The 26,728-nt window shown below is 36.5% G+C and overlaps 1 protein-coding gene across 1 annotated transcript in view; it reads left to right on the top strand.

Annotated features, from left to right (window-relative positions):
• Positions 1–9,944: 9,944 nt before the first annotated feature.
• The window catches only part of LOC134749465 (protein VAC14 homolog), a 429,047-nt gene continuing 412,263 nt past the window's right edge, over positions 9,945–26,728 (top strand). Inside the window, exon 1 of the mRNA XM_063684398.1 lies at positions 9,945–9,966. The gene's annotated coding sequence lies outside the window, so the exon portion shown is untranslated. The remainder of the gene's footprint in view (positions 9,967–26,728) is intronic.

Genomic DNA, 26,728 nt, shown 5'->3' with positions numbered 1-26,728 from the left:
TATTTCACGGCTCAGGGTAGTAACTATTTATTAATCTGTTGCTCAGGCTGTTATAAATTTTTATGCCAACTACTCCCAACGAGTTGAACCATTTTACGAGCCTGACCAAGACGGTTTTAAAGAGCTTATTACACTATCCTAATTAAGTGACTAACAAAAGGGACGAGGTGAGAAACGATAGGATGTATCTCCTATCGCGTCTCACGTATAGCGGCGTCCCTCTTGTTAGTCACTAAATTTAGCAAAGTGTAATAAGCCCTTAATATGGACGTCACATTAAGGCGGTTCCCTGAGCCAGAAGGCGATAAATCTCCTTATATGATCATGTTTTTCTAAGAGGCGTTGATATTCGTAGACGCGGAAAAAATATATGTAGTTTTTGACTATATTATCTTTAATAACATAGCTTCCGATACACGAATTATGACACTTCGCTCGATACAATTAATTCCCAAAGTAACCTCTAACTCGGACTATTAGTCTAACTTTACTCAGTTATGTATTATGTTATACTATAAACAAAAAAATAAGAAAAAACAGTTAAATAGTAATTTCATAGCTTTCGAATTTCGATATTGTAAGATAACGTTTTTAAAATAAATAAAAATCGACAAAATTCGATCAAAATTGACACTTGGCGCGCATGATCTTTCCCGCTCTTTCATGCGAAATGTGACAGTGACATCGGCAAACCGATGGAATTTTAATTTAATTTAATTTTTATTCATAGACCAACTGAGATCATTGTTGTTAGTACACATAAAGCTTAAATATATGGTTAGCTTAACTATATAACGAATGTCAATAAACTTAATAATAAATTAATTAATAAAAAAATTGAAAAGAAGTGAAATTAAATCAAACAAAATACAATAAAAACAAAATTCAATAAAATTATTATCAATGTCACTAAAATATGTTTAAAAATTAATATGGAATGGCCTTAACTAGAAAACTTTACAGCACGCAGTTTTCTAATGTTATTTCCCTTCTAATCCCCTTTGAACATACAGAAGAATCTTTTCCGACTGAAGACTGCATTATTGAGCAATGCATTGAGTCCAATAAGAGCCACTGATTTATTTACAAATGCTTAGAATAATCCCGAGGGGCTACTGTGAACTGCTATATTTGTTCGTCTATTTACCTCTCTATCGCTTGAAGCAAGAGCGATAGAGAGGTGAGAACGTAATTTCGATGTTCGCGGGAGATCTGAATGGAGGATTAGTGCGCTAGGGCGGAAAGAGGAATTTTTACTTTTTACGTAGGGGGAATTAGAAGGCATTACGTGTTGGTTATTCTGTTAGAGGACGAGCTTGTACAGTCGCCATCAGATATATCGGAGCGGCCAAGGCGATCACAAATATCTGAACACGTCTCTATGCTCAAAGATAGATATAACTCCGTAGTAGATGGATACAGTCTAAGGAAAAAACGTGTCTCGAAAATCAAGAAAATTTGACTCTCGATCAGAGGGCGCTACTAGCTTTGGCCTACTGTCGTATAGAGGGCGTTGACGGTTTCGTTTGTTATTTAACAATTTTTACGCATATCAGTTAAAGAACATGGGTCAAAATCATAAAAATAATTAATGCAAATAAAAAAATCATTTATCCATATTTAAATACACTTTATCGTATTTTTATAAATCTTCATTTTTAGTTTTAAAGTGTGTCTATAGATGGCAGTGAATTTACTGTGGTTACAAAATTTACTATGACAGTACCGCTCTAGTATAAGTTACTCTATGCTATTCTCAAGGAGTTAGAGTGCGTGTTCAGATATTTTTGAGCACCTTAGCTGCTCCGATATATCTGATGGCGACTGTACGAAATACGTGTGTCATAATTTTATTTTTTACATTTCTTTTTAGAAGTAAGTTAGAAGTTAGAAGTGAATTATAATAATTATATCCACTACGACATACAGATAATACGAATGACACCACCCGTACCATGAGTCACTGACAGTGTCAAAACTGACATATACGTTAACTTCTACGTCTACGTAATCGTACGAGCAAGATGCTCATGATCATGATTTAATTTATACGATACAAAGGGGTAGATAAGTAGCCACCCCAGAAGTATTGAAACATTGTGTTCTTGATAAAATAGATTTACGGCCGAGCCCACAGACATATTATCTAAATAGACGTTGCTTGCACCACATCTTGTAATTTCAACATGACAGCAAGCATGAAAAATACTAAGGGCCGAAACAGAAGACGGTTGCAGGATTACCTAGAGATGTACGACGTAAATGGATTTGGCTAGAAATAAAAGAAATAAGTATGTATGATCTGCTTTTATCACTAAAACCAAAGATGGATATAACTCCGTAATAGATGGATACGTCTAAGGAAAAAACGTGCCTCGAAAATCACGAAAATTTGATTCTCGATCAGAGGGCGCCACTAGCTTTGGCCTACTCTCGTATAGAGGGCGCTGACGGTTTCGTTTGTTATTTATAATTTCAACGCACATCAGTGAAAGAACATGGGTCAAAATCATATAAAAATAATTAATACAAATAAAAAAATCATTTATCCATATTTAAATACATTTTAACGTATTTTTATAAATCTTCATTTATAGTTTTAAAGTATGTCGATAGATGGCAGTGAATTTACAGCGGTTACAAAATTTACTATGACAGTACCGCTCTATCTTATTATATCCTCTTTGCTAAAACGTAACTATCAGATACTCACAAAAACTAATTTATTAATGAAAGATATTATTCGATATCGATAGTTAAGTAAGTAAAAAGCGCTGATGGCCTCTAGCGGTAAAAGCGTGCGACTTTCAATCCGGAGGTCGCGGGTTGATATGAGTTTTTCGGAGCTTATGTAATGTACGAAGTATCATTTGATAAAAGTACCAGTCACTTTTCGGTAAAGGAAAACATCTTGAGTTTACCCTCTGGGTTATAAGGTCAGATGTTAGTCGCTTTCGTAAAAACTAGCTCCTACGCCAATTCTTGGGATTAGTTGCCAAGCGGACCCCAGGCTGGCAGGAAGATGATGATGATAGTTAAGTAAGTAACATCTTTTGTACAGTCGCCATCAGATATATCGGAGCGGCCAAGGCGATCACAAATATCTGAACACGTCTCTATTGTCAAGGCGTTAGAGTGCGTGTTTAGATATTTTTGAGCACCTTAGCTGCTCCGATATCCCGAGGTGGGTCGGCAACGCGCGTGTAATATCTCCGGTGTTGCCGGCGTCCATAGGCTACGGTAACTGCTTACCATCAGGCGGGCCGTATGCTTGATTGCCACCGACGTGGTATAGAAAATATATATATATATATCTGATGGCGACTGTACCTACCTACCACTAACTAAAGTTAACTTCGACGGGATTGCTCACGCAAAAACTGCAGGCATTTTAGGCAAGAATGTTAAGTACCTGCTAAGAATTCAATGAAACCACTATGGAAGCCGTTTCCTAAAACTGATTTACCAATATTATGTGTAAGTTAATTTGAAAAGAAAATTAACCGCCTTGGCAATATCCGAGACGATACTTAAGAGAAGATTCAGTCGGTGAAATTGTACACCTTTTGTAACGTAATTGAAATAACAAGTATTGGTTTCTATTAGCACGTCTTCTCGTCTTGCCTTTTAATAATAAGGTCGCCAGTGTTTTGTTCTAAAATCGTTACCGGGCTCTTAAATATTCGGGACAAACAATCTCCATACAACACTGATTGACTTCTAAACGTAAAATCCTAGTCACTGTCATATGCACAAAAGTACAATTAGAGCATAGGGCAAGCAGCAAACAAACATTTACTATAATGTACAACATTGACGATTAATTCCCGCAGCGTTATATGGGAGCTGCCAGTTTTCTTTATTTATTACTTTATTAGATACAGGTGCGTTGTGGGATCTATTTCAACATATACATCTGTGGCCTCGCTACCCTCGGTGGAGTTCTATCAAAACAATTCGAGCCGGATGTGACGTCACAGCCATGCTAATGGCTAATGCGCGTCACCGGAAGTAGGAAACGGAAACGGCGCGGCCATCTCGCGAATTATCATTTAGCGTTTTACTGTGCTTTTGACGGATCGTTTGTTTACTGAGTTGGTGAGTGAATTCTTTTTGCCATTGTTTCTTTTAGTGTAAGAAGTTACTGTTGGCACTTAAACAAATGTACAGGGTGTAGAAATTGGGATAATAAAGTATCAGTTGTAATTATTTGTTAACGAAACTATTTGTTTAAGTAATTTAATAAGTTATGAGTCGAATTGAAAAGGAAGTTTCAAACAAACATCGAAAGGAATTATTTATTACAAGCGAATAAAAATCAAATTTTGTCTTGCATTTTCCTTGCCTCATAACTGCTGGCTGCATTGCATTGTTGTCATTAAGGTAACTCAGTTTAAGTTCTGGCTTTCATTTTCATTTTCAAAAGCCATTGTCTCTTTTGTGCGAGCGGTCGGCCATTGTGTGCCATGGTGTGTGAGCGCCGCACGCGCCGTAGCACGCGCCAACACACAATGGCACACAAAGGCCGACCGCTCGCACAAAAGAGACATGGCTTTTGTTTAACAGATTACCATCTTAAGCATAAAAGTCATTTGAGAAGATGCAGACTTTAGTTATAAGCTATTTATTTGCTTGTTTACGCAGATGAGTTGTCAGTTATAGATGATCCAGTAAAGGATTCGTATAGGTGCAAGCACGTAGAGTTGGTCAAAGGCGCCTAGCCTTTCAAAGATAACATACACCAAAGAATTTGTGACGGGTACCGCCGTGGCCGGGTGGTCTAGGTCAGGACGTAAGTTGAAGACGCGGGTTCGATTCTCGCCTCGGCCACCGGTGGACTTGGTCACGTTTTCTTTAGTGTATATGTGTAGTGTGTCTATTTCAGTTTATAAGTTATAGATAAGTCGTCAGATACCTAAGTTTCATTCTATAGCAGGAAACTTCGTTTTCCTGATTTTTCTCGTAATCGTAAAATTTAAACGCAGAGCAATTCAGAGTTTCTTAACTACATCCGTCGAAACAAATTAGATTCGAACGGATTATCATCGGATTACCATCGGAAATAAGAATATATACATAAGCAGGTAATAACTAATGTATAACATTTATTTTTATAACAAAACTTCCGTGGGACACAGATATATTCAGTATATTAAGAACGAAAACGCTCGACATGTACGAAGTGAAACATGTCGAGCGTAAAATACGTGTGACCCGTTCTTAATATATTTATATTTATTTATTTATATTTGGCACAGCAAAAAGACGTTCACCTTGAAAGCCTGGACATTCCTGGACTTCATAAGATGTTCAGAATCGATTACAGCGAAGCCGTAGCTAAGGACTACTGTTAATGCCAGTTAGCGACTCCGCAGTAACCTGTTTAGAACAGTAAGCTCGACTACGCAACGGAACCACTGTGGCTCTGACAGCGGTATATCGACTACTTAACGTTGACCACACCAAGTAAACTCAGCGTCAAATACTCTGTAGCAACCAAAGTAGTCAAATAGTTCGGTACACCATATATTTAGTATGGTGTACCGAACTATTTAGCCACTTTGAATGCTATAGAGTATTTGACGCTGAGTGTACTTGGCAGTAAGAATGCATACATCTCTCCTATCGGCTCTATACGTGTGCAGCGTGGTAATAAGAGTTTTGATCAAAGGACGTCAAGTTTCGACGGCTCTGACCGACGGCCGGCTTACTATACGCTCGTAGTTCAATTTTGGAATCTTTTGCTTGCCCGTGTACCTATCAATATTAACACGAGGAGGTAAACAACAACTCTGATCTCTTGTAAAACAAATAGAGAACCCGCCTAGCGAGTCGCTGGCAGTAAATATGTCAAGCAAATGATTCTAACAAACGTCATTTAATCATTTCATTCATCTGAACATCTTTTAGTTCCTTCTGCATGAGACAGAATACAGAACTTAATTGGTAAAAGCAAATTTTACACATGACAAGACTATCACATCTATTTATTTTGTGTAATTTGAAATTTAGACTGGATACATCTCTGACAAAGTATCTAATATTTTATTATTCCATATGTGTAATTGTTTTTTTGTAATCTTTGGTTAATTTTATTGCTTTTAAAAATTGACATGTAAAAGTGCCCCTGTGGCCTATTTGCTGAATAAATGTTTGATGTATGTTGACTATCTAGCGATGGATAATCGAGAGCATGCAAGAAAACCACAAAACACAAATCAGAATCTAACGGTATCTATTGTAGGACCAAAGTATATTTACATAGTATATTTTTCATTGTATTGTATTGTAATTGATATTTTATTTATGGAATTATACTCGTAGTTATTCTTTACATGTTTTTCTTTTAATTTCTATAGTATCGTACTATCGGTTGTCAATAAGGCGCTATTTCCATATAGCTTCAATTCGAAATCAACCTTATCGATGAGCGGCAATGTGGTAGGTACCTTTTGGTTTAAAACGTCACATTTTATTAATAAACCTTGCCATACTGTTTAGCCAAGGGTAGTGTGCCGACACCGGATCCGAACCCATGACAGTGCAGCGGCGCGTGTAAGCCGGGCCAGGTTACCAGACGGCGAGGCGACCATACATACTCATACATCATACATCCATACATCACCGGCCGGGCAATGAGACGGCGAGGCGACCACACGTTAGCAGTATAACCATACATCACGGTAGGTAGCGATGAGACAGGCCCGGTTACCGCGCCAGACAGCTCGGCGGCGACCAAACATACATTTATATAACAAACATATAGTTATGTCTGGCCTTGTATGTTTCTAATTGTATACAAATATTTGTATACAATTAGAAGTAAGTACCTACTAAGCCATAATATATATTATCTCATTGGCTTGTCAAAGTTAGCCAAACACTGATTTAAACTTTCACGATTTCTACACATTATTAAATTGTATAAAGCGCACTATAGCAGAAAGAGTTAAGAAACATCGCAGCTATCAAAAATCAAGTGAACAAGTCTGCCGTTGCTGAGCAGTTAATAAAATCCTTTCCACGGATCGTCATTTCTATAGTAGAAAAGTACGGGAAGCTATTGAAATCAAAAAACATTGCAACAATCGGGACGAGGGTTTTAAGATCTCATCCACATGGAAACCAGTCATTAGTTACTGTAAGCGGAAACGAGCATCGACAGTCGATAAATCGAATATCGTTAGTGTTGTGTGTCGACAGAGTACCTAACATCCCTAGTGCGCAAAACGTTCAAGCTGATAAACAAGACCAGTCTCCTCCGAGACCACGAGGACCAAGCCGTCCTCGAAACGTCGGAGGTAAATCTTAAAACTTTAAACTGTCCATTTCAATTTTTAATTGATAATTGTTTTTACACCATTTCTGAATTTTTGCTGTATAATTTTAACGCTTATGATTTGACATGACTTTAATATTAATAATAACTAGGTATTTATATAGATATGTAAATTTATTTCGCATGTTAGTATGTAAGGAAATTATTCAAGTTTTTGTACGCCATCAGGCAGGGTATAGTGTTACAAATATTTATTTACCGCCACTATAATCAGTTTGACATATACTCACAAATAAAAACACTTTGAACTTTGAATACGCTATTAAGTCCCGTTTTACAATATAATAAAGTTAGCTAAATTCTCAAAAATCGTTTAACCCTGTACAAAGCCCTAAATTTCCATTGAAATTAAGAAAAATGTCTTAGGTAAGCATTGAGTTAGGACTGGTATATACCCATCATTGGGAAGACACAAGCTAAATGTTGACTGTAAGAGGCAGTCGATTTTCAAAAAGGGGGTGATATTAAACTGGCTGGATGCATTGAACTGCCAAATCAATAAGTACCTACTAAAAATAAAAGCCTCAAGGCCTAGTATAGGAACCAGCTTTGTATGATAATGTGGAATATAAAAAAATAAATAAATATAAATAAATATTATAGGGACATTCTTACACAAATTGGCTAAGTCCCACGGTAAGCTCAAGAAGGCTTGTGTTGTGGGTACTCAGACAACGATATATAATATACAAATACTTAAATACATACATAGAAAACATCCATGACTCAGGAACAAATCTGTGTTCATCACACAAATAAATGCCCTTACCGGGATTCGAACCCAGGACCATCGGCTTCACAGGCAGGGTTACTACCCACTAGGCCAGACCGGTCGTCAAATAAATTATTTAATAGAATATGTGCAAATAAAATGCGTTATGCTAATGTGTAGGTCTAGGTGGAGCTCCGTCTTGACTTATTTTTCACATATTTTGGAATATTCCTTGTATACATATCATTTCTGACAATGTTCTTACGTTAATTTTGTAAATGTACTCTGTTAACGTTCTCTCACTTCCGCTACACAACGTTGGTCATACAGTATGACTCATATACTTTCTCAAGTGTCGATTCAAAGCCAAGGCCTCCCTAATTAAGACTTATTCGTAATTAAAACCTTAACGCGATGGCTAATGAGTAATTTATTCGCTCTCCGAAAGCCTTCTCTTGTAGCGGTGTTAAGTTATTGTCGTAGCGTAGCTAGCTTCCGCCTCGAAATAAGGAATTTAAGACCCACTAATATTAAATAATTTCACGGTTAAGACTCCAGTCACCATCACTCTGTCATGTCAGCCGTGCACGGAATTCGCGCGCGGACAGTATCTGTCAATTTTTTTTGATAAAATGAGTGACGTGTGTAATAAACAAATATTTATGGAATCGGCCTAGTCCCACAGTAAGCTCAAGATATTTTTTTTTTTTATTGATAATGGGAAACAAACAGCGAAAGATGACACATATAGATAATTACACTTAAATACATACTTAAGCCAAAACAGTTTCCACTACTGAAATTAGGTAATTATGGTGGTTGGTTGGTTGGTAGATATAGATAAATACTTAATGGAACACATCATGGAACAAATATCTGTAACATACACACAAATAAATGCAATCAATGCCCTTACCAGGATTTGATCCTGGGACCTTCTGCTTGTATTGCCGTATTTGTTTTTGCGATAACCTGTCCAAGTTCTAGGTATAAAATATAATCCTATTTAGAATTTGAAATGGGACTGGGCTGGTCATGTCTGCCGAATGCCGGATGACTTGTGGGCCAAGTTAATCACGGAGTGGGAGCCCCACGAGTCTAACCGGGGATCCGGCAGACCTCGTCGGCGATGGCGGGATAACTTGGACTCCTTCTTGACAGGCTGGCCAGATATAGCATTAAACAGAGACGAGTGGAAAAAGAGGGAGGCCTTTGCCCAGCAGTGGGACACAGTGGGCTCTGAATAATATTTAGAAATTATCTGATTTCCTAAAGCAAATACTCAGTCAGCAATAGTAATCACAGTTTTCAGGAAAATGTTGCATTTAAATACAAAATGGCGTAGGTACCTAAACGTTCCGAAAATTAAGTCTGAGACGTCGATTTATAAATTGAGACTCCTTAAGGACCTCAGGCCTTCGTTTGGCCATGAAAATGTTGTAAACTCTAATAACTATATATTTATTTATTTATTTATTGCTATATATACATCTTTTTTAATTATTTTTTCTTTTTTAATTATCTTTTTTAATTTTTCTCTGTATGTAATGACAAAACATGATACACACACACACAGTACAAAATACATTCTTACCTACACTACATCCACATATCAGCCCCACATATCCATATACGCACACTAATAACACAAATACACATAAAGTTATAAATATAGAGCTGTACCTAAGAAGGGTACAATATGATAGTAGCGACCGACCCCAACCGTCCCGGGACCAGTCTGAAAATCAGCGCGGAGCCCTCAGCTCTGGCACCGCACATGCTGAGATTGGGACCCTTTGCCTCACCATAGATTTAAGTTAATAGTTATTATGTTAAGTTGATATTTAAGTTTAAGTTTAGTTTATATTGTATTTTTAAGCTATCCTTTCATAAATTGTAGATTTTTTCCTAAGGTGTGGCAATAAAGATTTTTTATTTCATTTTATTTATTTTAAAATAGGAGTCTTAAATGAAACCTTTAAAATTATACGTTACTAGCGACCCGCCCCGACTTCGCACGCGTTACCCCTAACCAATTATACACCTAATTAGAATTGCATAAAATCTTCACTCCTCTTTGCGCTATTGGTAATATTGGTATATTTTTACCTCGCTGACCGCTCCGCTCCAGTGACAGGCACCCTAAAGGCTGACAATACACTTGCAACCTCTCTGCTGTTGCAGGTTGCAGGTGCCCATATAGCCTCCATAGAGCGATATCTCTGCTTTTGCCCCCTACATCATAAAAAAATCTAATTACTCAACATTCCGGAAACAACCAGCCATTTGAAATCCGTTAAAAAGCAAATCCCGCCATAAGTAAAAAAAAGTTAAATAATATAAAGCTAACGCACAGTAAGGAAATAAAATCTACCTTTAGGGGTCGCGAAACCATAATACATTTTCACTCAATAATTTCCAAAACATAAGCTGTAGCTCTTATGCTCTTGTTAGAAGGTTCTAAATTAGAATTTCTGGTTTTAAAGTATGTATAATTAAGTTGGTGATATAAATCTTACGTCGCAGTTGAAAGTTGGCCATGCAGAAGCCCCGTAACTCGTAAACGACGAAAATTCGGAATCAAACCGCCGGAGTGAAGAGATAATGTAGCTTCGAACTTGGCCGAAACAGATTTAAATAGGCCGTTAAGTAAAAGGGGATTATAATGTGGAATGGCTGGTGATTTGCTTATGTTTTTCACAAGTGGCAATTTTGTGTCAAGTTTACTGTTAGTGATATAAAGTTGCCTACACAAAATCATCGATTTATCAAAATTTATTAAAATTTTCATTTCATTAAATTCTTTCAATTACCTAAAAATAAGTTTTATATTTTTTACTGTGATATAATCAAATCATAAAATAAAACTATAAAAATTTTCATAGTTTTATTTCATGAGTAACTATCGCGGTAACCGGAGACAATATTATCAAATCAAATCATACTTAATTACTTACTTGCTTGGATGGCGCGATTACCCAAAATGAGTCTTGGCCTCAAGAGGACGCCACTTTGCCCGGTCCAGAGCGATATCACGCCAGCTTTTGCTGACGCCGAGCTCACGGAGATCCGCCTTCACTCCATCCGCCCAACGATATCTAGGACGACCAACAGGACGGCGTTCAGTTGGTCGACCCAAGTAGGCCCTTTTGGCTGCCCGATCTTCACCTATCCTTTTGAGGAGGCCAAGCCAGAGGATCAAATAATAATACATTTATTTCAGATAACCAAAAGCAGGCATAATGTTCATAATTTTAACAAACATCATGTATATTATGTATCAAAGTTAAAGAAATGTATTTTGAAGATAATACATTTTGTTTGAGTTAAATGATTGTAGTTCTCATATTAATAATGACCATTTATTTAAAAAAATGTAAATGAATTACATTTTGTAAACCACATTTTTAAAATATTTAAACAAATACGTTTTAACTCACGTAATTGTGCACAGAGTGCAGCCGTCGTGAGCACTAAGCACTCAAGCCTGGGGAAGGACCCCCGATGGGTTCGAAACATGTCGCCAATAGCGACGAATAATTGTAATATTTTAGATTAGGATTTAGTTTAATTTAGGTTAAGATTTTTTGTAATAGTTTATTATGTGTAACTACAAGTGCCAGTTGCCTAATTATAATTATTTATGTTTTAAATATTCTTTTTAGGCTATATTTTAGATGTATAAAGAATAAGAAAAATAAAAATATTCCTAAAAATTCTTTGTTAATGTATTTTTGGGCCATTCTGTAGTTAAATTGTCGCCTTTATAATGTAGTTATATGCCCTAGTTTCATTTATTGACACTATTTTTCGTTCCGCGATCCCATCAAACAACAAACAAAATCAACCGCGAAAAAAACGTGGCGAAACAACAAATCTAAGTCGGATTACTGACCAAATTACGAGGCAGGTGGCCGGGAATCGAACTGAGGCCCTTGGGAGCAAGGCCGATTGTATAGCCTATAGCTACGGTTGTAGTTGATGAGATAGTGAGGTAGTGTTTAATGTATGGTATCATTTGGTGGTAGATTATTCAACATTAATATAACAGCCAAATACTTACAGAAACACTCGTACAGATGTTTATGTAACTGTTACATATTGAAGGCCGTCAAAACATGAGTGAGTTTATTAAACGAACGATGTGAGTTTCATAATAAGATCACACGTGTGTTTTTATGACTAAGTATGTATAGTTACAGTTACATAACCTGCTTATTTACACACATGGATGCCTTGTTTTTTTTTACAATGTAATTATCTACATTCTACAATAGTTATAACAGAAATGTATCTTCAATTCATTTCAGCCATGTAAAAAGATTACCAAGACTGGCAATAACAATATATTATGTACTAAGTACCTACATATATATATCTACATAATAATATTTGGTGGTGTATAAGCTCTCTAGCTTTGTAATTGTATTTTGTACGTAATTGTGTGTATTTTGTGTTTTTTGTGTAATTTGTGTGTATTTTGTATGTAATTTGTAACTTGGAATGGCGTGGCGACGGTACTTCATAAATTTATTTCATTTTAGTATCACTCGTAAGTCCGAGCAAGAGACGCAACGATTAATATCGAAACTAGATTAAATTGAGATACATTTTTAATGTTCGGATGCCTCCAGGCATTTATGCAGTGACACGCGTACGCGCATGGGAGCTTATATCGGTATGCAAATGTGGACATAACGCTTATTTGCGTAACTATTGATAGCTGTATTAATGCCAGAAAATGACAATACCTATCTATGCATCTTATTGCACACTCTAACATGTATATGAAATATATACCTATACCTACATTAAGCAACAGTAGGTACCTAATGTATGAGTTTTCAATTATTACTTTATAATACACTCGAATCGAAATAATGACTGAATTATTCCTTCAATCAATATTTTATGTGTGTGTGTGGTTGGTGGTGTTAGGGTGGTTGGTGGTCAAAAGCTATCTGTTCAAACCTCGATTGCGCTGTATAAAGAGCAGAAAAAAACTATCTCGAAAAAAAAAAAAACAAATGAAACCGAGCGACCAGGGGTAAGAGAAAGACATATTCATGTATTGACAGGTTAATATATGACAGCATAATCCTTTTTCTCTTTCACTCTTATAAATTTCGGTATTTCGCCATCGCCTCCTACCTATGCTGCCATAACCCGACCATGAAAAAAACTCGGACGGTGATAAGGACAAAGCATGGCACTATTTTCTCTTTCCTCTTATAGGAATCGCAATAAGACTATCTCTCTCTATCAAAGAGTGTCAGGCCCTTGCTCTATCATTATTGTATAAAGCAAACACCCTATAAAACCTCGAAAAGCTCTTTACCACAAACTATTCTGGAAACGCTGTAAAGTCGCGAAAGAAACGTTCAATTTAATAGCAATAAGTGTTGGCGGCGACTGACGGTTCGAGTTGACGCAGCGATTTTTCCGGACCGTGTGGAAGGACCTTTATACCTTTCGACTGATATGTTTAAACTTTATATTAATTGTGATTATCGTTTCAGAAATGTACAATAGATACGTTATAGTTTAGTTCTCAACTCCATTGGTGTTAAACAAAGTATAAGCGTATGCATACAATTCCGACCGAGCACAGACGCCTTTCCACTGCGAAATTCGCCACACGACTGAGCGCTGGTGTAACTAAATGATATTTTGACTCCAATGTATCGGCCCCATTCGTAGTGCTCGTAAGGCCGGGTTTTACTAAGTAATATATATGTAAAAAAGACATGATAAAGATAAAAGATATTTATTCGTGACGATCACAACACAAGTACGAACATGTACATACAACAACAGCAAGAAAAGAAGAAATCATCAAATGTGCATCACGAAATGGAGCGCTGGTCTTCCGGAGGGCCCATTCGGTGATGCCACGACAGATAACACACAAAGATACATATTAAAACATTACAAAAATACACACAAGAAATAATTACAATCATAATATTAACCAAACCAAAAAAAACATTACAAGCACAAAAAAAAATAAAAACAAGTATACAAGAAAAAAAGAAAAACATTTAAGAAACAAACAAATCCATAGACAATTAATAATTATGAATGCGACCATATGTTCAAATATAATATATGTATATATTCAAATATAATTCTTATGTCAGTGTACGTTCAAATTGGCCTGATATTCTTGTAATCGTGTAACGTGACTATTAATATTGCACTGGCAACACCTTGCTAGCTAAATCGAAAAAACGAATGGCTACGTTACAACCGGTAGGTCACGGTTGACAGTTGACACTTGGGAACGAGACGTCTTCGCGTAAGGTTGGTGACATTTTGAATATTTATGTGTTTGCTTTAAATAGTTGAATATTTTGTACAATAAACATTTGATTCGTTAATTGTTGTTTAAAACTATCTTTTACCTTTGAAATATCGTAACATATCAGAAGTAGGGATCGTTGCGAAAAAAATAAACAAACTTTTCGTACGTACCACGCCACTAGCTCGAACGTTATTGAATTCAAATTGAATAAAAAACGATTAGCTATACTAAAAATATTAGTGAAAATAGAAATAATTTTAATATTTAGACATCGTAAGTACTGTTTATTTTAAAAATAATCCGTCAGTGAACTGATGTATATGGATTTCAAATTGAAATCCTACCGACATCATTTAAAAAAAAAAAAACAGCGAGTTATTGCTAAAATATAAGTGAAATATTAAAGAACTGACATTATTATATGAATTTTGTGTTTTTAGTAATAATAATAATACATTTTGAAGCAGATGAACATGGATTAAAGACAAACGGTTGATCATTTTTGTTTTTTTATTACTTCAAATATCTATAAAATACAAAAATATAGTTACCTATAGAAAGAATAAATATATTTATATGCATTATGTACAATAAATCGTGAAAATAAACAGCCATGAATTGGATCAATATGGATAAAAAAAAAAGGGAAAAGATAACTTTATAACAACGTGATTTTTGTGACTTACCCTCATTAATAATAATTGAAATACATGAGTAATTAATTGTCGTATTCCGACGTAAATTTATCTAACATTAGACCGAATGATCGATTCCACTGACTTTTATGTTCTGTTAATTTCATTGTTTTAAGGATTTCTAACTTTCAAGAGCTGACATATATGTACCTGAGTTTCAGAAAATGAGTGACGAAGATACTGAAACACATCGGCCTGGAGGCTCGCGACGCAGCCGTGGACGCAGTCGCTGTGATGATCGGAGTGAGCGTACGCGACATACCCGCAGCCGCAGCCTACGCAGACCCCGCAACTCATTGACACGGCCAAGTCGCAGTCGCAGTCGTCGTGATGATCGTGCTTCGCGAACGAGGCCTAGCCGTAGCTGCAGTCGTCGCCGAAGTTCGAGCGTCGACAGCGCTGAATCACTGCGAGAGCGAGAGCGGGAGCTCATACGAAAAAGGGAACAGCTCAAGATTCTTGAAAGTGAGGTACGTTGTAAACGTTCACGAATAAACTACGAGCGTGAAGTGTGTTCTTTACCATCTTTGCGTGCCTCTCGTGGTCAAGCCCGAAGCAAAAATACGCCACGAAACAGCCGTCATACTCGTGATCGTTGCCCTGACTTAGATGGAAATAGAAATGAGAAGCATAAATCAACATCAAGTTTTTTTGATGACTTTGTAAAATTATTAAAATCATAGTGAATCGTTTTCTGGCTCGAGTTTAAATAATGTCATACCCGAGTTTGACCCTATGTCAAAAGAGCAGACAGTAAATGTCTGGCTCGATAAAGTCGAGGAATGCTCAGAAATTTATAACTGGAACGATAAACAAACGATTCACTACGCCCTGCCAAAACTTACTGGACTTGCGAAGACCTGGTATCAGGGTCTACCCTCAATTAAGCATACATGGACTGAGTGGAAAGAATTTTTAAGAGCATCATTTCCAGCCACTGAAAATTACGCTGAATTATTAACTGATATGCTTAATAGACGGGTACACCCTGAGGAATCATTTGAGATGTATTACTTTGCAAAGATTAATCTTTTGAATAGATTGTAACATGTCAGAGGCTCCCTTTCCATGTTAGCATTATATGTAACCATAATATTGTTCTATTTTGAGTCGGTTAAATTCCATTCTTGTGTCTCACGGTAATTCAAACAGCTATATTTCTTTTCATATCTTAAGTGGACCTTGTTATTTGAAATTCTAGATACACCACTTGGAGAGTTTAGCTGATATAGTAAACCAATATATTAAGAAACTTATTTTTAAAATAATTTGAACTTTATTTCAATGTCATAAAGCTTTTTGCGTTATAAATTTTTGTGCAAAGTTAGTTTGGTTATTAATTTCAAGTGTTTGTTTAAAATACCAACTCGGATTTCACGGTAACGATAAAAGTTAAGTTATGACTGTAAAATATTCTATGCAAAATTGTACCATATTATTAAGAATTAAAAAAGGGCGTATCCCTACAATATGTGTCTATATAGAAAAACAAAGACGTTTAGAATAAAAAATTTAAAGACATCCCACCGACGAGAAGGAATAGTTTTGGCTACACCCATTAAGTAGGTCAATTTGGACCTTATGTTAATTAGGAAATAAAGAGTAATTTGTATAGGATAGTACGGAATCATGAAATTAAGGATTGGTTTAGGTGTTACCAATGGGGTGCAAGGAGTTTGCTAGAGCGGGGAAATCGGGATCTGGGAAGGGATTTCATAAAACCCCTTTGCGGGGAATTCTCGTGGCCATTCGCGAAGCGTTGGAGGAAGTTCTCTAGTGTAGGTTAGGTCTATTTAGGTTACCTATATTGTGTCCTGGTCTAGATTTTGCTAGTATCTTATGATGCTGGTAGAGTTCGGATTGGAGCATAATATGGTGTAATCTGTTGTGGGGTTTAACTTGAATATTTTTAGAGAAGTGCATTTTAGATTGTGTTTATTTAGTGGGTTTAATTGTTTTATTGGTTTGTGGTTTAAACAAGCGCTAGTGTTTGATATAATACTAGTGAGATCTAAATTATAAATCAATAAATTTAATAAGATTGTAAAGTTTGTTTTGTTCATAGTGTCATTTATAAACTATTTAGTGAATTGTAATTATTAGTTGTTTGTTGATTTGTGCCTAGACAAGTGCTAATGTAAGTAAATATATTGGTGAAATTTTACTTACAAATCAATATATTATTAAAGGTTGTAAAGTCATGTTTGGTTCATAGTGCAGTTTATTAATTTATGTTTTAATTGTGCTTAATATATATAGTGTTTTGACCTGGATTATTTTAGTGATATTTAGCTCTGGAATGATTTTGGTTGGAGTACTTTATATATTATTTTAAAGTTAGTTTTGCAATTTATCTCACAGCTTTCTTAAATAACTTATGGGGTAGAGAGAACTAATTCCGATCCAGTACAGTGCTGGGCAGATGGAGAGATAGGGCGGGTACCTTACGGTGACAACGACAGTCTTAATTCTCCTACTGTGCATTTTGATAATATCAGGTGGGTCCCTGACAGTTCCTGGGTTTACAAGGACAGGTTCTAACCCCTGGGGTCTGGACAATTTGGGTTGTCACCTAGACTTCTTAAAAAAGCCAGATTCTAGACCAACTATCCCATTACCTTTTTCCCGACCTACATCGGCTGTCCCAAACCCTATCGCTGATGCTGGTCCACGTGGAGAAATAGGGGGTCAGTTCTAAATCGAGGTGTCTCCACTCGTCTTAGTTAGCTGTAGCCTAGGAATTTCTCATTGCACTTCGAGAAATTACGCGAGTAAATTAAATGTACATCCCGGGATGTTAGTTTGCAATTATATCGATAGATTAGTTGGTTAGTTTAACTGTTAAGGCTAGGGTTTATATTTGTATGGTTTAGGGAATTGTAGGATTGATCAAGGTTTATAATTTTTATATAACAAAGCCATTAGATCTTCACAGTAGTTAGCTAGGTTCGCTTCCGATATATTTATGGCTATTTAAACTACATAGTACGAGTATAATTATGGGTTTATGGGTTAAATTTAAATAGCTGTAGCTAGGATGTAGTGTGGGTTTAGGGATTGTTAGAATTGTATTACATACACTTATTTATGACTCATTGACAAACCTGACATATTTATGATTTTGAATATAATTTGGTCCTTTGCAACACTACTGGTAGAAAATATATTGTGGGAAAAACATAACAAATAACCACAATATAATGTAGTATTTTAGAATCAATTTGCTTATAAAAGAAATATTTGTTTTGCCTGTCCCTTGGCAGTCTGTATGACGACTTCATTCTGTGTTCTAGATATCTGTAATTTTCACATTCGACCTTAAAAATACAAGGTCATATTATCATAAAAACTTTATTATTGAAAATATATATCAATGAGAGATTTACCCAAGCTAGATCGATGCAGAGCAAGATCGTGGTTTATTTTGGTCCGAAAGGTGATTCAAAATGACTACAACTATAGTTTGGTTAATATTATTTCATTGAATACCTACTAAAATATATTACAAAATTACAATATTCTGGGAAATTGGAGTGGATCAAATACAGCTGCTCTAACTACCAGTATTTTGTTATGTTAAATAGTCCCTTTGATGTCCTCTCATTTATGACGAAAAATGTCATAAAATAATGTTCAGGGCAAATGACGAGGTAGCCCTGTCATTATGAAAAGATGTCCCTTCAGGACCACATAATAGTTCCTTCAGAACTGGGGCGGGGGTCTGCCCTGGCAACTGGATGATGACCACGGATAGTCGCGGCGGAGCGGGCGACATCTATACCCCAAAAACAAAAATATTTGTAATGTGACATTTATTAGTGATCGTACTTTGACCATCAGACTATTACATTCGACAGACTTTACTTATTTTGACATACATTATTGAAGACTTAACTAAGACATTCTACAGACTTATAAAATTATGTTTTATTTACTATTTATTGATTGCAATTTAAATAAGACTTCATTTGATTAAGATGTACTTTACATTTGTTTTACAAACTGTATTTAAACTTACAATGATCTTTCTAAATACTCTGACTTATTTTACACTGGCATAATTCACGTTTTATTAATTATTTATCATTATTAGGATTTTTAGGCGTATTATTCATAACTCTTTCCTATTATGCGAAAAGGATTTCGGTTACTATTAACGGTTATGACGAAGGGTTCTACATAAACACAAGACGATCATTTGGCCAATCTACTGATCCAATTCAAGATATTAACTTATATATTTAGATTTGATTTAGGTTATTTACATTATTTTATAATAATTAATAAAGGTAATTACGGATTGCGGTATTTTTAAAGTTTTTTTAGAATTTTAGATTTTCTTATTGGAATTTTTAGTATTTTAGGCAAGTCTAGGTTTAGCTGATTAGGGTTAGTTAGGGAGAGTGGTGGGAGAGTGTTACAAGATGTAAAATATTTGGAAAGCAAGCTGTGGACTGTTTACTTTACGCGATTGATGACAGAGGTGTGTGCGTAGGCGCCCAGGCAGCTAAATTTGACAGGCCTGAAGATGTACTTGAGTTCTTTAAAACTATAAAATCTAATAATAAAAATCAAATAGATAATGCAAGTAATATGAACCGCGATAGGCGTCTAGGTAACACGAATAGTTATTCATTAAAGCCTAGTGATGTTAACGGTAGCGCATCTAAAAGTAATAGCCAGAAGGAAATTATTAAGTGCTTTAATTGTCAGGGCGTGGGACATCCTAGCTTTAAATGTCCCAAACCCTTATTAAAGTGTACTACTTGTAACTTTATTGGTCACGATTCTCTACATTGTACAAAAATGAAAGAAAATCCACCTAAGGAGTGATTCTACTGTTCATTAGAGAAATAATATCTTATTATGTCTAAAATTAAAGTGAAAATCTAGTATCATAATGAATAGCCATCTTCACTATCGCAAAATATACGGACTTGACTGTGATTAATATGATGCACTGATTGATAAAATGTAAATGTACCGACCTATAAATTTAATTGAATAGTAAATATAGTTATTTTGAATTAGTGTTATTTGAGTCGGGCATGATTGGCATATGAACTTGTCGCCCAGGAGTGGCTCAAATTCCACGAATGTCTATTGATTAAGTGAGTCTTGTAATCTTTATACGTGATATTTGTAAAAGCAAAGGATAGTAAGCGATGTTTGAGCCGGGCATGATTGGCGTATGAACTCGCCGCCCAGGAGTGGCTCAAACTGCATAAATTTGTGACTTGATGATTATATGATGATATAATGATGAATAGGGAGGAATGATTGAGTCGGGCAGGATTGGCGTATGAACTCGTCGCCCAGGAGTGGCTCAATCATATCCATAAATGATTGTGTGGTTGTGAAGGAAGTAACTTCCACACTTAGGGAGGGTGTCTGGAATCGGGCATGATTGGTGTACGAACTCACCGCCCAGGAGTGGTTCCAAACATCGCAGTCATGACAGTGAGGTAGTTGTGAGGAATAGCTCTCTTACTTTATGACTATAATTACAGTGATCTTTTGATTTAGGATTCTGTGAACTTGTATAAAATATTGAATTGATATATGAATTAACGTTATAATCTTAGATAGGTTATATTGTAATCTTTAGATCAATTTACGTGATATTGTGATTGGAGCGTACTTGTAAAAATTAGAATAAAATCTAGAACGAAGAGACTCGTTCCTGAAGGATGGCCGACTGTAACGTGACTATTAATATTGCACTGGCAACACCTTGCTAGCTAAATCGAAAAAACGAATGGCTACGTTACAACCGGTAGGTCACGGTTGACAGTTGACACTTGGGAACGAGACGTCTTCGCGTAAGGTTGGTGACATTTTGAATATTTATGTGTTTGCTTTAAATAGTTGAATATTTTGTACAATAAACATTTGATTCGTTAATTGTTGTTTAAAACTATCTTTTACCTTTGAAATATCGTAACAATCGTGTGGTGTAAAGCGGACGGGCCGCCGACGCGGCGATTTGCTAACGACTTCTTTCAGCTCCGTACAGCTCCTGCTTTATTACATTTGGGCGCAACTGTTTGCTAATTGGACTTAGAAAATACCACGGTGTGGAAAGATTGTTTGGTTTTTAGGGTTCCGTACCCAAAGGGTAAAAACGGGACCCTATTACTAAGACTCCGCTGTCCGTCTGTCTGTCACCAGACTGTATCTCATGAACCGTGTATTTCTGTTGCCGCTATAACAACAAATACTAAAAAGTACGGAACCCTCGGTGCGCGAATCAGACTCTCACTAGGCCGGTTTTTAGGGTTACCGTCAAAAATGTTTTTTGATAGGTACACACTTTTATTACCATCTGTTACTTTCTTTCCTTTGCATGTCTATCAAGTCCTTCTCGTTTTCGAGATTTTTCTAATGAGCCTAAACTCAATGTGTGTGTTTTTTCCATCGAAATGTTCCTTTGGCTGCCTTCTAACTGATAAGATTTGTGTGTAGCTTTGTAATGTTTTAATATGTATCTTTGTGTGTTATCTGTCGTGGCATCACCGAATGGGCCCTACGGAAGACCAGCGCTGGCTTTATAGGTAGCTAGCATTATGCTGAGTTGGGTCCATTTCGTGATGCACACTTGATGATCTCTTCTTTTCTTGCTGTTGTTGTCTGTACATGTTCGTACTTGTGTTGTGATCGTCACGAATAAATTTCTTTTATCTTTATCTTTATCTTTTATCTAATAATATTATTATTGCATTCTCATCGGAAATACGGATGTAGCGTAACATTAAAATGAGAGGTCTTATTGCGAGGATTTCAAATACTTAGTCGCCATCAGATAAATCGGAGCTGCCGATGTGATCAAAATATCTAAACACGCACTCTAACGCTTTGACAATAAAGGCGTGCTCAGATATTTGTGAGCACCTTGGCCGCTCCGATATATTTGATGGCGATTGTAAATTTTTTATAATTTTAAGTTAGAAACATTTACAATTATTAAAGAAAATAGGTAAAAAATTTGCATATTCTACAGGGTTAGTTAGGACCATCGAATATGTATGCAGGTTTCCTCACAATATTTTTCACATCACTAATTCGAAAAAGGGCTTTTTCTTCCCTGCTAGGAGGGATCAAAGTGGCACTTTTCTTCCCTGGTAAGGGGGTCAAAGTAACACTTTTCTGTTCTAGGACACTATTTCAACATTTTTTTGCGCATTTTTTTAGCTTAAATAATTTTTTAAAACATTATAATTACCTCATAGGTGATGTGAAAAGCAATATGTGTCACATGGTAGCAAAATTATTTCCATTTTGGGCGTAACACATTTGAATCCCTCACGACGCTCAGGATTCTACTTTAGAATCTTTCGCTTCGTTTAGGATTCAATTGTACGCCCTCGCCGTAAATATGTCATTTTGCTCCCTTGTGACACAATCTACTATTACTTAACCGAAAAGCAACTGATAAATATCAACGATATTTTGTACATAAATTTAACTTTATACTAAAGTTTCGATTCGAACCCACGATCTCCGTGTTGGAAGCACGGAATCTAATATAAAAATCAAACATAAAAATGATCTGAGTTCCAAAAGTAACAGGCTGTTTAAAAAACTCCGGTGTAGGTAAATTCGAACTAGCATTCCGATATAAAAATCATATCATTTTGTTAAATTACGCGCTTGCTATTAGCTCGTACTTGTTCCTACAGTCACTATCAATAGTAACGGATGAAACAACGCACTGTAAGAATTTGCCACACAACTTACTTACTTTAAACTGAAATAGATAACATACACTAAAGAAAAAGTGACCACCAAGTCCACCGGTAGCCGAGGCGGGAATCGAACCCGCGTCTTCAGCTTCGGCTAACGTCCTGACCCTAGACCCGGCCACGGCGGTATCCGTCCCAAATTCTCTGGTATTTGCCAATTTTGAAAGGCGCCTTTGATTTTTTCCCAAATACTTAGATATTTATATCTTCTTTTAATTATATTTACTAAGCATCAACGAGCTGATCCGTCGTGCTATGGTCTCGGCCAGTTTACTTAAATTTTTCCAAATACTTAGAGATATATCTCCACAGTTTGCATTTAAAACTATCCGCTACAATCTAATAGTTATTTACTCCATCCATAAAGTGGGTATGCACTGTGTGTACATGTATTGGCGCGAGCGAGACGGGCGAATAATAAAAAAATGACACCATTCGGATATCGGAATGTAAGCTCGAATTTTCCTCCTGGTCCAAATCGAGAACTTGGAAAACGCTACCTGTGCGAAAACTTATTTCGTCAACCTTTGTCGCTCCCCCAATTTTCCATCGAGATATGTACCCAGTTACGGAAATTGACAAAGTTGCGAATCTGGGGAATTATCGGAACTTTCCGCGCACAACAAAATTCAATAAGTGACTACCGTGATTGGTATGGGGGTGTGCCCGAATATACGATACAGCGGTTTGTAATGAACTGTCCCGGGTTCGATTCCGGCAATTATTTGTATAACATGGACGAATAAAACAAAAAGCAGCAAAGCAAACAAACAAAATGCATGTATTAAGAAGGGGCTAACGCAAAAATTGTAGTATTTATAATGATTTTTTTACACGTTTTCATCAAGGGAAAATATTATGAAAAAAACCGGATAAGTGCGAGTTGGACTCGCCCCCACCGAGCCACCGAGGGTTCCGTACTTTTTAGTATTTGTTGTTATAGCGGCAACAGAAATACATCATCTGCGAAAATTTCAACAGTCTAGCTATCACGATTCATGAGACACAGCTTGGTGACAGACGGACAGACAGACAGACGGACAGTCTTAGCAATAGGGTCCCGTTTTTACCCTTTGGGTACGGAACCCTAAAAATCCGACGGAAACTAGACTATATTTTCAAAGGGCAGACTTAGACCCAATCCAAAGCCTTAAAAGGTTAAAGTTGGAGGAAAAAACATCACGAAAACATGTATATTTTCAATTATTTTATTTTCATAACATATGTATAAATCCATACTATATAATATTATAAATGCGAAAGTCTGTCTGTCTGTCTGTCTGTGTGTTGCCTCTTCACGCTTAAACCGCTGAACCGATTCGAGTTGAAATTTGACATAGAGATAGTTCGAGTCCCGGGGAAGGACATAGGGTAGTGTTTATTCCAGAAATCGCCCTTTAGGGGGGTGAAAAGGGGGGGTGGAAATTTGTATGGGGAATCAATAAGCACTGAACCGATTTACATGAAATTGGGTATGGAGGTAGTTTGAGTCCCGGGGAAGGACATCGGGTAGTTCTGTTCCCAAAAATCTCTTCTTCTCTTCTCTTATCTTATCTTATCTTATCTATCTTTCGGACCATTGGGGATCTATAAAAAACAAGCTGGGTAAAAGATAAGTTACTCAAATTACAAATTCCACGCAGACGAAGTCGCGGGCAAAAGCTAGTAAACAAATAAACGTTAAACTTTAGTGTAAAATAGCAAGTGATAAATCTGAGCACCTTTTTAAACCGAAGTACATATAAATATTTTTAGAAGGTAAAAACCCCCTCGACGGCTACAATAAATATTGCATATATATTTATATTTTTTATAATTCGTGTACTTACTTATTTATAAGAGCATATACAAAAAAGCAAATACGAGATGGAGCGACGACCTAGTGAAGGTCGCGGGAATTCGGTGGATGCGAGCGGCACAGGATCGGTCGGAGTGGCAAACCTTGGGGGAGGCCTATGTCCAGCAGTGGACGTCTATCGGCTGACATGATGATGATGATGATACAAGAAAGATAAGTTAATCATCTTATCTTCCCTTCCATCACTTGCACCAGTACTTGACTTAACCGTTTACGATGTTTTCTTTTACCGAAGCATTACTTTATGTTCGGCACTAAACAAGGTTTTTACTTTATTGGCTCTTTATTGTTATTTTGTGCCTTACTCGTTACCTACATAGAAACTAATCTACCTTAATTTCATACATATAAAGGCTGTATTCGCGTGTAATTTCGTTTTGTTGACATGTAAGTTTAGTACGTAAATTGCAAAGTTCACGACTTTTTACATGGTTATAGGGTTGCCATGAATATGGGACATCGACCGGGACAATTGAGCATTTTTACAAGGACTGTTAAATTTAATTTATTTATTATACAATTTATTTATTTAACAGAAGCATACGAAGTACTCTGCCTTGGAACCAATGTATGATTTTATACCAGTTGCGGTGGTGACTGCAGGACCTTGGGGTGCGTAGGCTAAGGAGTTTGTGTCGGCGACTGAAAGATAGGGGTTGCGTTCCTCGCTCCGGATCGTACCTGGTCCAACAGATCTCCTTGGCAATTCAACGGGGCAACGCTGCCAGAGTCATGTGGACGTTTGGGCCGGCTACGGTCCGGGGTGCCACCTAGTTTAATTTAGTAGTTAAGATTGACAAAGCCTGTTGCGGATTACATCATTTGTAAGTAGATAACGAAGTCTGTTGCTGATTAGCTTTTGTGTCCACTTGACAAAGCCTGCGTTGCCGATCACGATCTATGCATGGACTCTTTATTAACTGTTTTTTTATTGTGACGTTATTTATTTATCGCAATCATGTTTATTATATACAGATGTTAAATAAAATGTTTTCGGTACATTACTGATACCTTGATAGGGAATATTGGTAGAAAAGGACATGATTAATTGATTATTATTCTCGTTTAGATTATCATTAAAATGTTCATTCAATGTGTAACTAGTTGCATTTTCTGATTTAAACAGTTTTAATTGTTTTAAACATGTTTGAGCAAAAGTAAAGTCGAGAAGTGAAAGTCGTGCGTTGGATGCGCGCCAATCACAAAGACGACCGTGAAGATCTTATCAAAACAAGTTTAAAACTAAATAAATTATTAAAATAGATTCAGACAAATAACGCACCGGAACGTATGGCGACCCTAGCCTAACTAGCTGTATTAATGTTGGTTATTGGCGTTATTGCGCGTTATTCCGGTACATTAGGTTCGAGTTTCGTTTACAGCAAACAGTCGTTTTGTTTATTGCTACATTAAATTAAGAAAGTTCGTGCTGTTACCTGTTAAACAATGTTATTTGTTAAATTTTACGCTTTTTAAATAACATTAGAAGATAAAGACTGGAGCAAAAGCGTGCAAGTTTATAGCAAAAGTCAAAGATAGATATAACTCCGTAATAGATGGATACAGTCTAAGGAAAAAACGTGCCTCGAAAATCAAGAAAATTTGATTCTCGTTCAGAGGGCGCTACTAGTTTTGGCCTACAGTCGTATAGATGGCGTTGACGGTTTCGTTTGTTATTTAACAATTTTAACGCATATCAGTGAAAGAACATGGGTCAAAATCATAAAAATAACTATATTTAAATACATTCTATCGTATTTTTATAAATCTTCATTTTTAGTCTTAAAGTGTGTCGACAGATGGCAGTGAATTTACTGGGGTTACAAAATTTACTATGACAGTACCGCTCTAGTATCAGTTACTCTATGATTTTAGTAAACATTTGAACAATATAACGCGGGACGTCGCGCATCGCAGCTCCGGACGGAGATGCGGAGAAAATTCGGACATTGGTGCGTTGTCTCCGCATGCGAGTCCGTTGCTCCGCGTCTCGCAAGTGTGACAACCACCACGCGGCGGCAGTGTGTCAACCACCTTAGATACGTATGCAGATTATTATTATTGGGGCGTTGTGGGGC

This window comes from Cydia strobilella, chromosome 18 (genome assembly GCF_947568885.1).
Source record: "Cydia strobilella chromosome 18, ilCydStro3.1, whole genome shotgun sequence".
Taxonomy (NCBI): domain Eukaryota; kingdom Metazoa; phylum Arthropoda; class Insecta; order Lepidoptera; family Tortricidae; genus Cydia; species Cydia strobilella.
The sequence above is the reverse complement of the archived record's forward strand: the minus strand, read 5'-3'. Positions and strand labels throughout refer to the sequence as shown.